Here is a 21,151-nt window from a genome sequence, read left to right as displayed (position 1 = left end):
CATGTAAATTACGTATTGTTTCATTCTAGGCAACATAAACTATTAGCGTAACATGATAAATGTCTATTTGAAAGCAAATTTGTAAATTACCTGGGCTATTATGTTTCTGCTAAAGTAATTGTCAAGCATTCTTGGAAAGTAAAGGCTGTTCTTGAGTAGATGATTCCAAGTTCCATTAAAGAGACACTAAAGAGAATCAATCAAGCTAAGTATACTTTATTTAAACAATTAAAAATCATCAAACATAAGATAGAGTTAAAAGGCCAATTGACGCAGAAGATCATCTTCATTCTGTAGGACAGGAGATAAAGTTTGGTTATCTACTTCTAATCTTCCTCATTCATTTTACAAATCTAAGGTTATATACACATTGTAAGGTCCTTTTAATTAAATTCTAAGTTTATTCACCATCACTGTTATACTCAAACTTCTGTCTTAATTCATTTTTCTTTTCATGGGTCTCATCTCGAACCTTATGTTCCTTGGCAAGGCCTTCTAATCACTAGTTAGTCTTATGTGAGAACCATGAAATTTGAGATTCGCGTTATTTTAGAGGAAAACAGCAGTTTCTTCTTGATTGGAAGGGTTATCATCCTTGTGATGGATCATGGGAACCAGCAGAAGTCATTCATATCCCTCTTATAGTTAAGTAATTCTTTCAGGAGTATCCCTAGCTAAATGGGGGCACAATGTACCTTGCCCATCTGCATATGTGCACAGGGTGGCAGGTTCTCTTCTCCCTGAGTCTCTGGTTATTTTTCCTGGCCACCTTCTGTGTGGAGTCGTTTGGCATTCCCTCTCTGTAGTGCACATATAGAGTTATAGGGCAAGCTCTGAGATCTTTTCCCATGGGGTGTTTCTGTAGTTTTGCATCCCTGGCGATTTTAAGGTATATCTTACAGCATCTCTCTATATACCATGTTGCATCTCCTGACTAATTCCCCTATGTTTGTATTGGTGGAAAGCTCAGTACTACTGCATAAAATGTCTTCGATGCAGAAAAAAGTCAGAAAATTAAAGTAAACCATTAGAAACCTTTAAACAACAGTTAGACTATTTTGTTGTAGTAGAGGATGCAATTTGCCTCAACCCACTATATGGAAGCAACACATTTTTAGGTGCTACAGGCTAAATGTACTAAATAGTGGTTGCAAAAAACTGGTCTTAGTTTGCAGCCACTATTTATGTGACCAATATAGAATTTTACGAACCAGTCTACATACTAATAGGAAGGCGTGTAAAATTCCGCTTCAGAGTGGGTACTAATCTGACCTAGCTCATGAAATATTAATGAGGTAGGTTGCAACTTTGATTGGTGGCAATCACAGAGATAGTGGCGTACTATGTACAGCAGACCACCATGTCTGTGATCCTCTTTAAAAAAATAGGTATACTTATATTAAATGAAGTCCATTTGTCTTAAACAAAATGGTGCAGCATTTTAAAAAAGATATATGTACTTTAAAAAAAAAACTTTTGTTTGAGAATAGGCAGTGGTCCCTTTTTAATGTTTTGCTACCAGATTACATTTGCAAAATATTGATATATCATATTTAGAAGGGACACCCACACACAATCTTTCCAAATAACGAACCAGTATGGGGTCCCAACCCCATCTAGGAGTCTGTAAAAAGGTATCAAATTCTAAAATGGGATTGGTACATTATGTATGTGTATTTCTATGAGGCATTGTCTTGGAAATGAATAAACAAAATACTTATAAATATTGGCACTTTAGGAAAAACAATTTTTGTGTGCTTTTGACCATAGATGTGGCCCAAAATCTTGTTCTAATCTGTTTTCAAAACACGCTATGCAGCAGGCTATTTCTTGGTCTCTGCCACATCCTTGCAAAAGAGGTATCTGTTTGTTTGAACATTTTACTTTTTTTAGAGACTGCACTGGTTTGTTGGTTGATCATCTTTGTGTCCTAGAGGAAATTCTAGTTGACTGGTCAGAAATGATTCCTGCCAGATCCACTTGCTGGCATATGCTTATTGGGAGGTTTACTCATTTACTATGGACACAATCTCTATTTTATGCCAGTTTCATCTTAGAACTGGCTACTAGGGATTAGTGGTGTAAATTGATATTTTTACTTAACTGTTAGATTTTCTTTTTTTTCTCTGCACACATGCAGTCCAACTTTTGAAAAAACATGATACACCAAACCTGGATCAAGTTGAATGCATTTGCAGTTGGTCAACTGGATTTTCAACCAGGGTAGCTTGATCTCTGTGTACTAGGAAGCCTGATTATTCTAGGGTTTAATGCAGAGGCACATTAAATTAATTCATTTGTTTTGTCAAATTATTATATCGAAAAAGCTGACACCTGTATGTACCAAGGGGCGAGCAGATGGTATCATTATTGCCAAGCACACTCTTCCTGTTATGTATGTTAACAATTTTATAAAGTGCAACTGCTACCTTATAGGGTATCCTGGCGCTGAGAAGCTAGCAGATAGAGTACCTGAGAGGGAGGAAACTGGTAGATCTAGACTACGTGGGATAATATTGAGGAGTACTAAACCATATTATACAACCAATTCATTTTTGAAAATCCGGGTTTTTAATGCCTTTTTTAATAGAAGGAGGCTGTGTGCGAGTGGTAAAGCCACTGAAAGCTTTATCCAAAGCTTCAGTGCAGTCAGTGCCAAGGATTTGCCACCTACGCAAATACGTTTGCAGTGAGGATCCACTAGCAAATTATCGTCAATTGCGAGCCAGAATATATTTTTGGAACTTCTCCACCAAATAATCGGGGCCACTAAGGTAAGTAGCCTTACCGACTAGACAGAGCATTAGAATTGGCTGGTGGCAGTAGAACAATGTAGGATATTGCGTCTTCTTTTCAATGAAAGTTGAAACGTGATGTTTGCAAAATGTATATGGCTGTTAGCTGTAGCAACAACAACTTACTGTCTCTTTTTTGTCTTTTTGGGGCACAGAAAAAACAGAAGAAGAAATCCCACTGACAAAGGTATTGGCTTCCTATAAATAGATACCTGTTGGGTTTGATTAAGAAGTTGTAATCAATATTTGTATGGAGAAATGGATAAGGGAAATTCCAGCATTTACTGCTACCTATAGCAACCCTATTTAGGCACGTCCTAACAACTTCCACTAAATTTCTGTTTTGTAGTGCAAAAGGCAACTGTGGAAATGCTTGCTATAGCTTCTGTTTTGAAAGTAAGGACATGATTCCAATAATCGATTTGATGAGTTTGTTCAAACAAATTAATCACAGTAGATGAATTGTGTAAATTCAAGAAGGAAACCTCCAAAGTATGAAATATGTAATATGTAGAAGTATGTAGTATATAAAGTGATAGCTTTAAATGACACGTGGGCATTTAATTACCTGAGAATAGGTTTGGCACTGTGTTATCTGTGCTGGTAAAACTGAATTCAGTGATTTTTGTTGTTGTTGATTTTTTGTAATTACACGTTTTATTGTTTTATACCTAAGAAAAGACACACAACATGATGATTTAGACAGCTACGCATACATGTGTGCTGCCCCAAGAGCCCTCTACCAGCACACAGGGTTTATTCTCAAAGTGGTTGGTAATGTAGCAGTGCACACTGCAATCGCAAGCAGCAAAAACACAAACAAAGCAAAGCAAAGAGTGATTTTCACTGGCAGAGACGCCCAAGGGAAAACGTTCCACCTCTCTGCAATAAAGTTCCACATGGGAGCCCAGCTCTGTGTTTCCAGTAAGTCCATACGTGTTTGTATTTTTGAGGGACCCCCCCTGGCCTCGTATGCCAGTTTTTCTATTGCAGCATAATAGTCCATACCCCTCATCCATTCATGTGGGGGGTATCCTGTTAATCCCTCCCGTGCTTACCCAGGTCTCTCTTGGCTACCAAATAGGCTGTGGCAATGACGGATCGCAAGTCTCCCCAAGCGTATCTATAATCCCCAGCAACATGATTTTGGCGTCTAGCGCTAGACTACGGCAGACCGCCCGCCCAATCCTGCTGTTGCCTTCTCGCCCGTAGTCTTGCAACACTGGACATTCCCATATGATATGGTAGAGAGAGTTTGGGGAGCAATGTCAGCGGATGCACTCTAGTCCCGGAGCACGACCCATGCGCCAGAGTCTCTCCGGGGGGAAGTAGATCCTATAAAAATGAATTGAATCAAGCACAAACAGATGGAGATAGATAGTTCATGGGCTGCCATCTTTGACCCCTTCCACTCATCATCCAGAGGAGGGATCAACAAGGAGGTGTATCGTTTGTGCAGTTCTAGTGGCTGATCCAGGTTGGCACTATCCTCTGCGCTAAGTCTACGGATAAGCAGGTCATGTATAATGGGACTTCCCACTCCAGGCCACGAAGCACCCAACTGGAATTGAGGGTGCGAAAATAAACTCAAATTCTATCACTAGGAGATCCACCTCTTTCAGTTTGTCGCCCTCTGTGGACTGTAACTCCGTCACTAAAAGATATAGTTGCGAGGCTGCTGTCTGACATTACAGCAATTTGCCCGCTTTGTCTCCCATTTCGTACACCCGCCCCTGTGAGTGGTGCCAGCACAGTTTGGCTGAGTCTAAAAGCTTTTTCCTCTGGGTCATGTGGGCCTGTGCTAGATATTGCTGCACTGCGGAAGAGGGGGCTGCTGTAGCCACTTGCTCAACTCCAGCGATATCGCCCTCAAGCCCTAACACCTCCTCCTCCGTACGTCTGTTACTACTGCTGATGTGTGCAAAGTCAGTGCCTTCTAAAACTGTTTTAAAGGCCTTCAAGAGTGTAGTAGGAGAGGAGTTGGTGCCCTTGTTGACCTCAAAGTATTCCTTAATCGTTTCCCGAATGTGTTCCGTGAAGTCACCATCCAAGAACCACAAGACATTCACTTTCCCCATCCCTTGCTTGCCCCTTCATTCCCCCTCCCCCGACCATCAAAAGTACCAGGGAATGGTCTGAAAGATCCATGGGAAGCACGTGAGTCCATGTGACCCAGCTCACCTCTAAGGAGGGGAGCAGGAAATGTCTCAGGCTGAGGAGGTGTTGTGCGGGGATGAGTAGACTGTATAGAGTCATTCAGTGCTGCCAGCACATGCTGTAAACCACCCCCAGGCCGTACGTTGTATCCCACCCGGGTCCATCACAATATTAAAGTTGCTGCAGAGCAGCATGAAACCGGGCACAGCCCCTGTTAATTGAGGCACGACCACCTCCAGCATCTCGCCCAGTAGTTTAGGGGGGTAAATAAATACTTCCTAGCATCCAGGACTGTCCCTCAAGTGTCCCACTGATTATCATAAATCTCCCACGGGGGTTTGTCTGAACCTCATGTACAACCAGGGGATTCGTCTTCTTTAGCAGGATCTCTACCCCCCTAGAGCCTCTTGTGTAACGTGCATGATAAACTCTAGCATAGATATGTCCCTCCAGAAGGGAACAATTGTTGCCCAGTAGATGAGACTGCTGGAGCAGGAGTGCCGCCAGGCGATGCCTCTTGGCATATGTCAAGACCGCTCCCTGCTTGATCTTATCATTAAGCTGATTCAAGTTCAAGGTAATTATCGCATGTTCCCCGGATGGGTCTGCGCTGTATCCCTACTTGTCATGGGAATACCCTATAAACGCCCCTTTGAAAATACCAAATTGCTAATCACAAATTGTGATTTTGTAACACGTAACAAGCATTTTTGCGGTTGGAAACGGCCCGATTCTGCAAATTGGGCAGTTACCAACCGCAAAAATGCTTTTCTACATATGGCGCCAAATTCCTTAGAAGGCAAGAACATAACTGGGAGTAATTGCTAATTATTGCAATGTGGTAAATAGTGACTTGGGATGGACAGGGTTTGACCAGCATGTTAGGAACTGCATTGCATACATGGTTCGGGATAAGGCACAAGTGGTTAAAGAATTATTTGTTACCTGAGGAAACGTCAAAAGATGGAGCTCGATACTACATGACCTCTGGTCCCAGAGCTTGTAGTATTTCTAGTACTCTTCCATTATTAGGCTGTTCGCAGTGGTAGATGTTACCCGATCTATGAAGAGCTTAATTTCTGGTGCAAGTCCCCAGGTTACAGTGTCTTCTGTAATTCTTTTGTCTGTTTTACCACTCTCCTCCTGTGTTTTCTGGCAAATCATGGTCAGTCACAGCTGTGTTGCTCTTCTACTTCACTAGAATATGTAAATTAATGGGTTTTCATTTTGGAGCGTGATCAAGCTGGAGTAGATCTAGCGTACCAGCGGTGATACAAACACCTGGAAAGTTTAAGCTTGATGTCGGAGGATAGTTAATTGTACAGGTGTGTAATCAAATCATTCGCCTGTTTAGTGCTCTCCATGCCACTGGAGTCAAGCTATCCGGGCTGATGAGGGCTGAAAGCCCGAAACTGGTCCTAGGTTTCTTGTTTCCAGTCCAGGGAGGACCTGGCGTGGCAGTTTGGGCTGGACTGTTCCCATTGGGCGCAGGGTCAAGACTGATTTGCATATGGCTGGGTCCAAACTGGAATGGCATGGTGAGCAAAAAACAATGGATTTACGCCCAGATCTCTGTATTGGGGTGAATGTATGACATTATTCTGGATTCTGTCCATCATTTGTTGTTTTTGAGTTTAGGAGTGGCTGCGGTGAGACACGCACCTGGTCTAGAACGTTCTGGCCGACTAGCTTGTCATCAGGTGACACGCATTTTGTAGAGGTTCCAGGTACTGTGGAGTGTTTTCTACCTTTATTCCAAGCGGGTGGGGTGATAGTAGTAGAGTGCAATGCAGAACATATCTCCTCCGCCATTTTTTAAAATGTTACCAGGGGGACCAGTTTTAACATGGTCAAAGTGGAAGAAGGTTTTTTCACACTGCAAGGGTTTGTGGAATCTCATTAAGTGCGGAAAGAGATACCTCTCTATTTCTGCGTTGTCTTGGCTAAGAAGGTCAGGAGGTATATGAACATCTACCTGATCTGCAGGAGGAGGAGGAGGCAGATGACCTTGATTACATAAATCTTAAAAAATGTAACTAACTCCCCTATATATGTTACTTTTTCAATACAAATTGACATTTCTCTTAGTCTCTCATTGCTCCTCTTTTGCATAAATGTCGCCACATATGATCTATTTGTCACCTGTTTCATCCTGATAATTGTTATAGTTTAAACTATATGACCGATACCTTCACAAATGACATCGATGACAACACTGCCTGGTATGATGTATAACTTTACAGTTGATAATATTGATGACATCATAGTAGATACTGTATCATCTCTTTGGCTGTGTGGTTGGTAAGACCTGTATTTAGTGGTATAAATATTGTGAGGTCATCAGTAATCTATTTTGGGAGTGAGTTTTGTTTTTCATGGTTTTGCCACAAGTTATGAATTTTATAAGCAATCCTATCAAATGAGTTTTAGGGTTTTTATTTTCTTCAAAGTAATGACTTTCTTTGCTATGCATCCATGCTGCCTTATGCAGGAAGACTTGGTCCCAGGGCTGGCCTGTGTGGAGGTCCTACAGCCACATGCCCTTGCATCCTATCCTGCCTTAAACCCGATCACACCCATGTTTATTAATTTTAAAAACAAATTATGTATTCCCTCAAGCGCTTGATTTTAAGCTTTAGTAATTTCTATCATTGGTGAGCTCGCTATCTCCATAACCGGTTTTTGTATGTAAACAAATTGTGTTCCATGCCTTTCTTCATGCACACTCAATCCATCTTTTAAACTGGCTTTCATTGGTACCGTGTGTATTCACATTTTCGTTCATTCTCGTGAAATTCGCAATTGTTCTAAAACTTGTAAGCTCAGCAAAAGTACACTAGTTTTCCAAATACAAAATGGCATCTTCCTGCCCCCATTTTTTTTAATTTGTAAGTGTACCATGGGCTAAATACATATTTGCTATTTTTTGTTAAATTCTATATACCTCTTATGTTCATAATCACCCTATTTGCTGCATATAACTGGCCATCACTTCTCGGTATTTATTTCCATTGCAAGGAACTCTTTAGTTTGGTTAAATTCACTAATTTCAAGATAGTGGGGGAAAAATGAGGGCTCTTCATCAGCCAATCAAATCTCAAGAAAAATCAAATATGATTGACAGAATATGTTTCATGCTTGTTAAGTCAACCCGCAAGTTACTTAAAAGAATTAACCCTTCCACATAGCTGCCAAGGTTTCAGATTGCTTATGTGTGACATGCTAATAATTTCAGTGTAATTATGAGTGACATTCAATGACTAATGAGTGACACTTTCTCGTGAGCCAAAAATCAAGCAATAAAGACGAGAGAAACATATACATATCAGATATTACACCCATTTGAGCAACTAGGAACTCTGAGATCTTAAAACTGTTGCACAGCACCAGAATTTTCTGCCCTAAAATTCAGCCCATACAGTAAACCTGTCACACCTACACTTCAGGGTCTGTACTGGGAGACAGCGAGCATATGGGACTTCACTGCAGGATAGGTTTGTGGTAATAATATCAGAAAAATCAAGAATAAAACCCAGAGCAGCAAACCCAACGCACCCACAAACAACCCAGAACAATCAGCCCAAAACTGTCACTTCAGGGGTTGCATTAGAGGCGGGCATAAAAAGAAAGCTACCGCCTAAATGTCTCTGCAAGGTATGGATGAGAGAGTGCGTGTATTTAAGCTTGCTGCAAGCCAGTTTTTGTTTTACAAACTCAGGATATCAACAGTAAAAGTCTGCACAAAAGATTTAACAGGCCCAAAAATGTCACTGGCCTGTTCAAGACCCTGGCTTCTCCAAATTAATTGTTTTCCTTTTTGCAGTTTTATGTAGCGCCAGCTCAGCCGAAAGGTATTGAATGGCTGTACATGGCCAGTGCACGCGGCTGTCCTTGAATTGAGTGCACAATTATGTCCATGACGTGGGCATTTTAAATGTAAAGTTCATCAGTGTGGTGGCATTGGTAGAAGTGTCAGTGTGCGTTTTTAGGCCGGCACAGAAATGTGACGTGATCATTCTAACAGCCTGAGATAGGTGTCTGCGTGCCTTTCTTGTGTCACTGGCTAAGTGCAAGTTTGTGGCTGCGAATGGCAGGTGTGTCAGCGTGTTTGAAAAAAGCAAGCACATTTTGAACTTTACTTGCATTACCCCGCCGGCAGCTAAATGATTTGATGTTCTTAATGTAGGGCTAGGCACACTTTTTTGCAGCGATACAGCCGGCGGCCATACATGGACGTGGCCTGGCTCTCCTCTCTCTGTGCCTGGTGACCGGCCGCCAGCATCAAATAGGTCGGCCACGCTGCCCGCTACTTGCAAGTTCAGTGACACCACAATCAGTGGAGCTAAGTCGCCCCGGCCCAAAACAAGTTTGCACGCTGTCGCAAAAACCTACACAGTTCTCGGTTACCCGGCTGCGGGCAGATCCGGATGACCGCTGCGCATTGTTAAAGGCATAAAGTTAAGTACAAGAAGAAAAAGTCACAGTACCTTACTTGTTTGCAAGACGAGCCGATGCTTCGCCATCAGTCATGCTTACTCCTGCGGCAATCAACGACAGGCCGCATGATTCTGGCGGTACTGTACACTGTAGTGGACTGGTGACAGTGGTGGGCTAAGGACAACCACTCCTGCAGCCGCCGCGTTTCGTGGTTCTGGCCGCAGGTGTAGAGTCAGGTTTATCCGGTCGTGGTGCCTGGATTGATTTAATTAATGTGAGGGCCTCTTCCATTTCGCCAGAAGAAGGCACTTTCACCAGACTGCCCGTAATAATGAGATAGGGTCCGCTCCCGGGATCATAACCGCGGCAGTGCCATGTTTGCCCGCTAGTGCAAACTCCAAACATGTCACCTGTTCGTGCCGCAGGCAGTTTGTTCTCATGAACAAGGTGGGCGGCTGGAAACGGAAGTAGCCATTGGGCAGCCGGGCACTGTCTCCACTGACTCCTGACGTCAGTCATTGTATGAAATGTGCCACGTGGTTTCGAGTACTGTACTGCTGGGTCTGATGAGAGTGTGAATCAGTGGCGTCTGAAAGCCGCGTCACGGCAGTAAATTAAATGGAGCCAGGCAGCAGGGCAGGCAGATTGTAACATTGTAGCACTCTGACTCCAGAGCTGAGCAGTTACTTACTGCACCAGTGCACTGCTGGCAACGCAGGTCTCTGGGAAGCAGCAGAGCTGGGGCACAGAATATGCTACAAGCGCCGGCGGCGCGCGCTGACACTGCCGCTGTGTAGCCAGTTTCAGACTGGCATGATTAAAAATGCGTGACAATGCATTTCAGTGCGGTGATGCGGATCAGCACACTGAAATGGGTTAGTGTCACCCCCCATGCGTGATACTTGACAACCATGCTTCCAATCCCACTGACACCTTTTTAACTCAAATACAAATAGCTCAAAATCCAAAAATCGGATTTACTCCAAACCACAAAAAGCACACTTTGAGTGTGTTTCTAATTTAATGACCAACCTGGACCTCAGTGCAAATTGTAGAGTCGACTCCCTCACTTCAACTTTTCTTTTCCCCAGGGCGCCTAGGGAAAGCTCGAAAGTGAGTGTTGCAATGGGCACTGGTGCAGTAAAAGGCAATTATTTGCAATTATTATTGCTTCGTTTTTTTTTTTTAAGTATTAGTAAACATGGGCCAATTGTCCAATGGAGGCTAAATAACTGATAGTGAGACCAGTAGAAGTGCTGGAATGGCACTGCCAAGCGCAAATGCAAAATGCAGAACAAGGCAGGCTGTCTTATTTGTTTCCTGATTGTAGACAGAAGACCAGCGAGACCACAGCAGATGTTTCCAGGGTGGTGTAAGGGGGGCATGTGACAAAAAAAATCAAATAAGGGAGGAGCCAAGATGGCGATCGGGATGGTTGCATAAACGCTAGGCTCCGTTCACCCTCCCACCCTGCACATATATCCTGTTGCTTATCCTGAGCCGCGTCTGCAAATTTGAGTAGGTGAAGGGAAGCATTCACTTACCGTCTGCTTCTGCGGCCCCTTCGTGCAGTAGACCCGAAGAAATGTCCCAGATCGTTTGGCGGCCCTCGAGGTGTTGGAACCGGGATCTCGAGTGAGGAGAGCGTCTGGCCGGAAGTGAATTGCCCACGGCCTCTGGTTACGTTGGGACGCCAGTCGGAGAGATCCTGAGATCCGCGAGCCGAAAGAGATGAGATCCACCCACTCCTCGTAGTGGGTTGCCCGGCGGAAGGTGTGATATAGCTGGGCCGGAGAGAAATTCGTGATGCCCAGCTCCCCTTTGGTGAGATCCCCGGTAATGTTCGTGGCCCGCACCGGGAGCCTGTGGGTGGCTCCCGAGGAGCTACGGGGCTGGTTTAGCCTTTTGGTGCCCCTCCTTTCTGTTTCCTGCCCCGATTATGGAGATCCCGCTGTGAGTCCTGAAGTGGCCGGGTGCTGGGCCCGTCACCGCGGTGAGGTGGAGGGACGAGAAACCAGAATGGCTGAGATGGCGGATGATGCCCTCCTGCGTGCCCCTCACCTGGACAGGGAAGCCAGTGCATGTGAGAATCCTGGGATTTGGCACCGTGAGAAACCACCCGCTCCCAGAGATGTCCTGGCTGCATTAACAACTCTGCAGGCTACCCTGATCCGGGAGGCTCGAGACTTGGGGGAAAAAGGTGGCCGCCATTGTTGTTCCGCCATTTTGTGTTGACGCGGAGCGCTCTCATGGAGGCGCCGCTGTGTCCGCCTTTGATACATTGCCGTGTTCCCCGGATGAATCTGCACCTGTGGAGAAGAGGATGGCTTTGGTTCATGAGCTGGCTGTGGATACACCGGTTACGTCTGTGATTGTCTCCTTGGGGCCTATCTCTAAACTGCGAGTGGTGGAACAGTATCGCTCCATGGATTGGGCGGCCTCGGCGTGGTTTCGGCGCTTTCGGCTTCTTGTGACCCCCTTTTTAAGGATGGCGGGACTGTATTCTGCCTTGAGACTGTTGGCGCTGTTGATATTGTGGCGGTCCGTCTCCCGCCGTGCATCATTGGCGAGATTTTTCTCTTTTTCTTTTCTGTATTTCGGGTCTCTTATTTAGGGCGACAGGCACGCTGCTGGGGGGGGTAGGCCATAGCCTTCTGCAGGGGTGCAGGGTTGGGGGTTGGGGGATGGGTGTGTTGTTTTGTTCTTCTTTTGTCTCTATGGCCCTGTGCCCTTTTCTATTTCGATGTCGTCGCCTTCATGTCTCCCTTAGTGTGCTTTGCCTTGAGGGGTGGGACTAGTTCGCCATGATTGCTTGGTGGTTGTCGTGTTTCTCCTTCCCTGATGCCCCTTCCCCGTCATTCTCAATTTATGTATATCGCTGGCGTAATTTCTTGCTTTTCATTAGCTGTACTGGGAGTGTGTACGACTGTGCGACATTGATATCATTTTATTTTTTGTTATTGCAAAATGAACCGTCTCTGATCCTTATTATTGCGTGGTACTTTGAATGTATGACATATCCTGGTTGTTCCTCTGCCTTCGACCCCCGGACCGCTGTACCTTGTATGTTATTTTGCTTCCTTATCCTGATTTGCGTAACGGCCGGCCGGATTGGTTGTAGGCCCATGGTTGTCTTTCTATGCTGAAACAATAAAGGTTAAAAAAAAAATAAAAAATAATACATACTTACCTTAGACGCGACGCGATGTCCTCCTTCGGTCATCAGCATTAGAGAAGTGCCAGGACTGGAGGGAGAGGCCTCACTCAGCGCACTGAAAAGCACTGGAGGCATGCACTTTCTCTAACACAACTGTCTAAGACAGCTGGGTTAGAGAAGTTTAAAATGTTCATGTCTGGCTGGCCATCACAATACGGCCAGTCAAACAGACATGCACATTTTAAAGCGCACAGCTCCCTGCTGCTGCCACTTGGCTCGGCAGCACTGGCCCGCAGTAAAAAATAAACGTTATTGCAGTTTTATTTTTCAGTTCTGGCCTGGGGCTTTCTTAGTGGGGTGCCGCTCCTCCGGTCAAATGGAGGAGCCGCCCCTGGACTTTCAGGTGCTATCTGGATCCCCCATGTACCCATGCTGGCTGCATCTTGCCTCATTCCAGGCAATCCCTGCCCCACATGTTTCATGAGTTGTGCAGTTTGCTTGATGAAGGACCATCAATCGCGTTGGCTATGTTTAGAGATACTTGGGTACTTTGCGCTCTATGAAACATCTCTCTTTCTTTCTATCCCATCTTCAGACCTTTCTTTTTTTTTTTGTCTCAGGTGCCTCTTTTCTCCTTTATGTGGGGAGTAGGGGGTTCTGCTTGCTAGAACCGCTGCCACCACTAAATGTAACATCCCACAGCATTGTGCATCAAGGGATTTAGTGGAATAACATTTATAACCAAAACAAATGCTTTTACAGTGTCAGGCCGGATTTGGGATTTGCCTGAAAACGTCTTAATCTCTGCTGGAAAATGTTCTAAGATTTTTCCAGTGACATTGATAATCTATCATTACAGTAAGCATTATCTTCACCCCGGGGAGAGGAGCATCTTGACTGTCAAGGAGTTTAAATGTCTTTTTTACACATTTCTTTAGTAATCCATTTCGTCTTTTTCTAAAACTTTCGCTGGAATCGTCTGCTTTTGATTGTCCAGTGTAATGCCACCAGTAAGTATTTCACCTGCCTGTTGAGGACCAATGCTTACTAAAGAAGCAATATACAATAGGTATTGGCTCCTACTTCACAGTGTGTATCCATGCCCCAGATCTTCTTTGTAATTTCAAAAAGCCATGGATGCCCTACGGCAAATGTTTTTTTTAGAGTATGGCAACGAATATCACAAATAGTTGTGCTAGACAGGGCAGTCCCGGGAGCATTTTGCTTTCATTCAGATACTTTGTGAGCTTCAAGGCCGCTGGCCCATTGCCATCAAGTTACCTGGGAAGTGCAGCAAAATCCTTTATTTCCACCCATTCAAAGTACTTTTTGGCTGTAGATATCTGTTACTTATTAAAACCAATTTATGTTTGCCTTTAGGCTTTCTTACGGTTTGGTATCCTTCCAAAATAGCAGAGAACACTGAGGTAATCGCTGTTCTTAAGCAGTCCTTCCACTTTCCAGAGCTGGGCAATGTGCCAGCGGGTCAAACAGTGCTGAGGGTTATTGCAAATAATGCAGATATTCATTATTTTATAGAGCTCCGAGAGCTTGCCAGGACCTTAGCTATGACCTGGTTCAATGTCACGAGGGTGATTTCCAGATAGTCCTGGGTTTGAAGCTAGCAGTACTTCGCTTGCTGGGATTGGATGCTCATTTCACTTTTTATCATTGTAAGTGTGAGCCTAAAATCCCAGCATGAATAGTGTTCGCTGGTAACTGGGTAGGGCAGAATGCCACGCTCTTTACGAGACCATTCACTAGTTATGACCGTGCTAAAGTTCTGTAGAAATGTGTGTTTAGCCTGTCAAAGGTTCAAAATCTAGCAGCTTAATTCTGATTTAGATTTTACCGAAGTCTAAAGGAGCACCGTTGAATTGGGTAAAAAGCGTGGCAGCCACTCCAAGTTGTGTTGTGACTCTTTTTGCCAAAATCCGGTGCACAATGGGTATTGTAGATCCATACTTAAAATGGCAGAAGTAAAAATGTACGGACCAAAGCACTTATATGTAAGGAGAGCTGTGTCATTTTGCTCCGGTTATACTGTATATGATTAGAGACTTGTAGCAGCAGATTCCTTACCTTAGAATTATCCTGAGGAATTGGACTGGATCATGAAATTCTTGGGTAGTTCCTCTGTGTGCCGGTAGGTGGTGTCGCTTACCTCCGCATCGGCTTTGTCGACGGCGTCTGCACCGCAAGTGACATGCATGGTGTCTATATATAGACGCCTCCCCAGAGTGCTGACATCAGTTCTTTTCTTTTCATGCCAGTCAGCACAGATCTGGAAGAACTACCCTCGGCAGTTTTTTGACTGAGCTTTTTTCGGCAGGCGCTAAGCTCCTCGCCGCCCGATGGGTGACCTGGTGATGCTCTCAATCCAGGTCGCGCAGAAGGTCCCAGGACCCACTCCCGACGATCATCGTCACAGTCCAAATCAACGGGTAAGTCCCCCAAGAACAAAAAGTCAAAGAAGGTGAAGTGTTCTTTGCCTTCTCTGCGCTGGTTACGTAATCCAATGAGGAGCGGGAACGATGACACCGCTCAAGGCCCCGCTTCTATGCGGAGCGGCTGCCTGGGTCTGCTCTGTGCCTCCTAGAGTTTCCCTGAGCCAGAGCAACCACTGCCCAACACAGGGAATTCTGTGAGGCCATACACCTCATATTTGGGATGCCCGACCCCTCTGGAGTGCCTTTTGCCCCTATGGGTTTGGAGGGGCCTAATGGCTTCCCGCCAGCTGGTTCGCCCCCTAGCTGTCAGTTGGTCCCATGGACCTGTTGTTGGATCTGCAGCAACTCCACCCGCAAGACCGCGATGTTCCACGGATCCCGCTCCTGTGCTATCGCTACCAACGCTGCTGCAGTCCTGCTGTGGCACCGACCTCATCGTCATTCCAGACTCCGATACAGAGTCAGATTGGCGTCGCCCAGCGTTGACTCTGGCGCCAGCCAGTAACATTCTCTCCGAGTCTGGAGAGAATTTGGAGGTGTTGGTGGACCCTTATTCCTTCCATCACCCCCTAGATTCATCAGAGGACAACTGGTATGAGGAACTGGCAATGCCAGTGGGTTAGACACCTCAACGTATACTGGCTTGGTCTCTCCTCCTACAGTGGCTAAGGAGGAGGGAGCCTCCTTTGCAATGGTGGTGCAGAGGGTGGCTGAGGTACTGGACCTTCATTTGCCGGCGGTGGCTGTCAAGACAAACCTCTTGACAGAGGTGCTTCAGTCAGGAGTTACCCCTTACATACCTCTTCTCCCATTCAACAGAGCCCTCACTGTTGTCCTACTTGGAGGCTGGTCCAAGCCCTCCACCGGGCTGCCTTTGCATAAGACGATTGCCCGCTGCCAACGCCCTACTCCTGGGGACTACAGTTTCCTCACCCAGCACCCCATCCCAGAGAGCTTGGTGATCCAAACCTACACCTCCAAGATCAGTCCCGGCGCATTCCCTACCACTCCACCGTACAGGGAATCCAAAAAGCTGGATACCTATGGCAAAAGGATGTTCTCTTCCACCAGCTTAGCACTACGGTCATTGAACGCTGTGTGCTTTTTGGGCCAATACACCCATACTGTGTGGGACATGGTTGTGCAAGTGCTGCCCCTGGTCTCAGATAAGGACTGAGCCATAGTTACTCACTCAATTGCTGACGGGTGAGATGCAGCAAAGTTCATCAGATGTGAGCTGGACACAATCAACTTGCTAGGCAGACCAATTGAGTTGTCAGTGGCACTTAGATGCCAAGCCTGGTTGAGAACCACTGGCTTTTCAGGGGATGTCCACATTTCCCTCATGGACATGCCTTTTGATGGCTCTTACCTTTTTGGCGAAAAAGCAGACTCTGCGCTGGAGCACTTTAAAGACAGCAGACCTACAGCCATGTCTTTGTGCCTCTACATGACCCCAGGCCAATCCCAGTCTGCCTTTTGCCCCTTCCGTGGCTACAGGAGGGGCAACCAACTGCATCCTTTCCTGCCTAACCAACAAGGCCAGCAGGCTTTCCAGCCTTTTTGTGGCTGTGGAGTGGTACCCACAAAGCACACAGGAACACCAGCCAGAGGTTAGGCCAGTCCACCCCTCTCCCCCCCCCCCAGCAGCCTCAACCTCAAAACCCCTTTAATATGCCCTTCTACCAAAACAGGCACCCAGACTGGGGCAGGATCCGCTATCACCTGCCCCGCTGGCAGTCCATAATATCACCCAAGTGGGTTTTACAAATTGTCCAGAGGGGCACTTTCATCCCCTTTCTGGAACCCCACATCCCACCTATGCCACCCACTTACAACAGGCCGATGGCAGACCATCTCCCTATGCTCTGTCGGGAAGTGTTTAGTTGTTATTCCTGCTACTTTCTGGTTCCCAAAATGGACAGAGGCCTCCATCCTATTCCAGACTTCCATCTTCTCAACTTCTTCCTGAAGAAATAGTTCAGGATGCTCACCTTAGCTCAGGTCCTTTCTGCCATAGACCCTGTATGGTAGCGTTGGACTTGCAGGACGCATATTTCCACATCCCCATCCTGCCTGCCCACAGACGTTACCCGCAGTTCACCCTGTGCTAAGAGCACTTCCAGTTTGCTGTTCTACCCTTTGGCCTTACCGGTGCTCCTCAGATGTTCACCAAGGTGAAAGTGGTTATTGCATCTACAGAAGTCAGGGTTCCAGTCTTTTCCTACCACGGCGATAGGTGTTGAAGACGGGCTTGCCCAAGGCAGTCGTCTGCCACCTCCAGACTACGACGGACCTCCTGCATTCGCTGGGGTTCAATGTAAATGTGTTAAACTCATACCTGACTCTCAGATACTACCTTTCATCGGTGCTGTTCTAGACACAGTGCAGTTTGAAGCTTGTCTTCCCGAACGGTGAGTCCAGGATATTTGGATAATGATTCCGATGGTTCAGCCTCTTTCCTGGATCTTGATGAGACTGAGTCTGAGGGTGTTAGGCCTCATGGCCTCCTGCATCCTGCTAGCGACACATGCCCATTGGCAAATGCGGGCACTGCAGTGAGACCTGAAGCTCCAGTGGGCGCATCTTCAGGGGACTCTATACAATCTGTCCAGATCTCGGAGGGAACTGCAAAAGATCTGCAGATGTTGCAGCTGAACCACGATTGATTCTGCAGCAGACCCCTCTCCCTTCCCCAACCAAAGCTGACTGTAGTGCTAGATGCGTCAATCCTGGGCAGGGGCAGCCACCTGGGAGAGGCACAGATTAGAGGACTCTGGTCTCTGGCTGGGTCCGGACCTCACATTAGGTTGGAGCTTCGGGTGATCCAGTTAGCTTTGAAAGCCTTTCTTTTTCGATCAAGAAAAGGCTAGTACAGGTATTCATGGACAACACCACTGCCATGTGGTACTGCAACATACAGGGCGGCATGGAGTCATGGAACCTTTGTCAAGAGGCCTTTTGTCTCTGGAAATGGCTAGCATTTCAGGCCATTTCCCTGGAGATTCAAAACCTGATGGGATGGGCTCTCTGAAAGCCAGAGTGGACTAACTAAGCCATCAATGCCTAGCGGATCACAAATGGCGCCTCCATCCACAGGTGGTGCAAGGTCTCTTTCAAGACTGGAGAAAGCCTTGGTTAGATCTATTTGCCACTGCCGACAACATACATAGTCATCAGTTCCGCGCAGTGGAGTTTCCAAGGTGGCTCTTGCTTGGAGATGCTTTTTGGCTTGAGTGGGGCTCCAGCCTCCTGTATGCTTTTCTGCCAATACCACTACTGCCCAGAGTTCTCAAGAAGATCAGAAACGACTGGGTCCAAGTCATTCTTGTGGAATCTTTTTTGCTAAGGATTGGGCACGGAGAGTCTGGTATCCCAAACTCCTGAGCATCAGCATAGGTCATCCGATCAGGCTGCCCTTCTGGAAGATCTTCTGTCGCAGCAACAGGGCAGAGTCTTGCACATGAACCTGCGTAGCCTTTGCCTTCATGGGTGGAGATTGTACGCGACAGTTGACAGCTTTTGACCTTTCTCCCGAAGCTTGTCATGTTATTCTGTGTGAGAAAGCGCCCCAAGCCTCCACACCAACCCACAACTTACCTCACGACTCGCCGCCATGGTCTCCATTTCTCCCGGGTCCTGATGACGACAACGAGGTCTGGAAAAGAAAAGACCAAACAATAAGAAAGGACTATTCTTCTTTTCCACAGGGCGGAAACAACTCAAGACAACAGACAAACTAATCAAACAGCGGGGGGGGTGCAGCAGAAGGCCCAATCAGCAAACACAGTAGGAGGAGAAAAGGAGAGGAGGAAATAGACGGAAGACGCCTTCAGGGAAGTCACCGACTGGAGTGAAGTCATCAGGAAAAGCGCCTCCGAAAGAGAGGCCATTGAGAAGGCAGTCACTGCGGAGACCACCGGGGAAGACCCGGTCGAGAAAGACGCCAGTGGGGAGGACACCACCGCAGAAGACGCCAATGCCGAGGGAACTCTGAAAGTGTGAAGTGAGGAGTGGTGGTCCCTGGAGGATGCGCAGGAGCAGCTGCAACTCTGGAGAGTTGTGGCAAGAGGCGGTACGTGACACAGAGGGGGGTAAAGGCGGGAAGGTCGGAAAGTTGTAGCGTCTCCATTGACTTTTAGGTGCTTTGTTTTCTTTTATGATCCACTTCTTTCCTTTACTTCCATTCACTTTTTACCCCTCACCCCTTTTCTTTAAAGCACACAGGTGTAGATCTAAAGGGACTACTCAAAGACATGAAAAGAGTCTGAAAACGGGGAACACAAGGCCAGACTCCTTATAAATATGTTTTTTTTCTCTTCACAAATTCCTCCACTTAGGTGTGGTGAAAGGTTAATACGCCCAACCACCACGGCGATACTTACAGTTTTTTGTTGTTGTTCTGCTTCCCTTGCAAGCCTCCCTGGATCCCCCACCAGAATACCGGAGCACCTAGAAGGAACCAAAGAAAAGAAAATTAACCGAAAGAACTACTATTTAGTTAAGCCTTTATTGAAAAAGAACAACTACTATTGTACGTTAAGTTGTTATCTGGAATATTAAACTGCCCCAGTATTACACCATATGGCCTCCTCATTTCTGATTCCGTCCATCCCTCCCACATTCTGACAACCAGGCGTCTCCCCACCAAGACAGTATATCCCTGGAGTTGGGACAAATCTGTGACATGGTGTGCATTCAAGAACATTGACCCTCTTTCTGAAGCCCTCTCCTAAGTTATATTGTTTGTTCTTTGTCTGGCCCAGCAGGGCTCTGCTCTGGGCACTATTAAAGGTTATTTATCGTCTTCTCAGCTTTCTTGTGGTTGCCGTTCCAACCTTCTTTGTTAAAGTCACCTGTTGAGTCTCGGTTTCTTAAGGGACTTCAACAATTTATCCCTCAAGACCATTCATCATGCCCCAATGGAATATCAATCTAGTCCTATAATTTCTCTAGAGCGTGCTGTTCAAGACCCTGCACAACTGCCAAATTTGCCTTTTCACCATAAAAACGGCTTTTCTTGTGGCAGTAACATCGGCCCGGACAAACTTTCTATCCAGACAAACGGGTTCTTAGGACTCATGCCTCCTTCCTTATGAAGGTTTTGACACCTTTTCACGGATTACAAAATATCACTTAGCCTATCTTTTTTGGTGCTCCTCACCCTTCTAAAGAACCTGGACCAAAAAGAGCATTGTCATTCTACCTTGATCATACGAAAGACTTCCGGCTGAACTATCAACTTTTCACTGGGGATGTTTTGGTGAAGGAGGGAAAGGCTGTGCAGTAAGGAACCATCTCTTGATGGATAGTGATCTGCTGAGCACTGGCCAAAAAGCAACCCCCTGAGGACTTGTACATTTATTGCACCAGAGCCAAGGCTATCACCACTACGTTGGCTCACGTACTCCCTGTCCTGGATATTTGTCAGTCAGCAACGTCAGTGTCACTGCTCACGTTCATCAAACATTACTGTGTGGACAGTCAGGCCCGCGTGATGGGAATTTTGCTTGTTCGGTGCTGCAGGACTTTTTGGCCTAATCTGCTTGCAGTCCCACCTGTGGAGAGGTATTGCTTGGGTATTTAGTCTAAGGTAAGGAATCTGTGGCTAAAAATCTCTATCAGATGAACAAGCTACTTCCTTTCGCTTATGCCTTATCTGGTAGAGACTCTATCTAGCCTCAGACTCCCTACCGACCCTCCCATTCTCCCTGCTTTGCAAACTGATTTCTGCATAGGTTTACCCTTCTGAGGCACTCTGCACTGGACACCAGTTCATCAGCATTGTTTGTGGCTCCACGCTTTTGGTATGGAAAGTCACAAAAAGAAACTGATGTCAGCGCATTGGGGTGGTGCTATATAGGTCCTGTGCATGTTACTTCTGGCAAGGACAATGTTAATGCTGAGCAGAGCAGCGCCACCTACTGGCGCACAGGGGTACTGCTCAAGAGTTTCTGGATCCAGTCTGACACCTGGGGATGATTCTAAAGTAAGGAATCTGCAGCTATATAGATTCTCTACCAAATAAGGCATTACAAATGGGAAGTAACTTGTTCTTTTGGACTAACCTGAGTTTTTTCCTCAGAGAACCATCAATATGTAAATTCATTAAGGGTGCTCCATGTTTTTTTTGACATTTCCAAGGAGAGCACAAG

At 46.1% G+C, this 21,151-nt stretch overlaps 1 protein-coding gene across 3 annotated transcripts in view; it reads left to right on the top strand.

Annotated features, from left to right (window-relative positions):
• The window catches only part of CAB39L (calcium binding protein 39 like), a 698,257-nt gene that overhangs the window by 68,318 nt on the left and 608,788 nt on the right, over positions 1-21,151 (top strand). For all 3 annotated transcript variants that reach the window (XM_078657345.1, XM_078657346.1, XM_078657347.1), the window contains exon 2: positions 2,951-2,982. The gene's annotated coding sequence lies outside the window, so the exon portion shown is untranslated. The remainder of the gene's footprint in view (positions 1-2,950; positions 2,983-21,151) is intronic.

Source organism: Lissotriton helveticus, chromosome 8 (genome assembly GCF_964261635.1).
Source record: "Lissotriton helveticus chromosome 8, aLisHel1.1, whole genome shotgun sequence".
Taxonomy (NCBI): Eukaryota; Metazoa; Chordata; class Amphibia; order Caudata; family Salamandridae; genus Lissotriton; species Lissotriton helveticus.
Note: the sequence above shows the minus strand (reverse complement) of the source record. Positions and strands in the feature narration are given on the sequence as shown.